This window comes from Balaenoptera physalus (genome assembly GCF_965194825.1).
Source record: "Balaenoptera physalus genome assembly, chromosome: 19".
Taxonomy (NCBI): domain Eukaryota; kingdom Metazoa; phylum Chordata; class Mammalia; order Artiodactyla; family Balaenopteridae; genus Balaenoptera; species Balaenoptera physalus.
The window spans coordinates 9,978,414-9,979,176 of NC_138900.1; positions in this window are offsets into that span (position 1 = coordinate 9,978,414).

The following is a 763-nucleotide window of genomic DNA, read 5'->3' on the forward strand; positions in this document are numbered from 1 at the left end:
GGGATCTTAGTTCCCTGACCAGGGATCGAACTCATGCCCCCTGCAGTGGAAGTGCAGAGTCCTAACCACTGGACTGCCAGGGAAGTCCCGCAACAGAATATTTTATTTTATTTTTATTATTTACTTTTTTAAAAGATTTTATTTAATTTTTTTAAACTTTAGCCATCTTAATGGATGTGAAGTAGTATCTCATTATAGGTTTTTTTAAAAAATTAATTTATTTTTTGGCTGCATTGGATCTTCGTTGCTGTGCGTGAGCTTTCTCTAGTTGCAGTGAGTGGGGGCTACTCTTTGTTGTGGTGCGCGGGCTTCTTATTGCAGTGGCTTCTTGTTGTGGAGCACGGGCTCTAGGTGCGCGGGCTTCAGTAGTTGTGGCACGTGGGCTCAGTAGTTGTGGCGCACGGGCTTAGTTGCTGCCTGGCATGTGGGATCTTCCCGGACCAGGGCTCGAACCCGTGTCCCCTGCATTGGCAGGCGGATTCCTAACCACTGCGCCACCAGGGAAGGCCCCCACTTTAATGTTTGGCTCAACAGAAGATAACTGGGTCTTCACCTCTGCTTGGGTGCTCAGTCTGTTGTGATATTTTGCAGGTTGCATTGAACACTCAGGAGAGAGTGAGAGTGAAAAAGGGAGGTAAGTGTCTTAGTATTATTATGATAATCATTTTGACCTCTGGGACCTCTTGAAAGAGTGCTGGGGAACCTCCCAAGGTTCTGTGGACTGCACTTTGAGAATCACTCCTTACCTTTGGGTTTTGTAGGG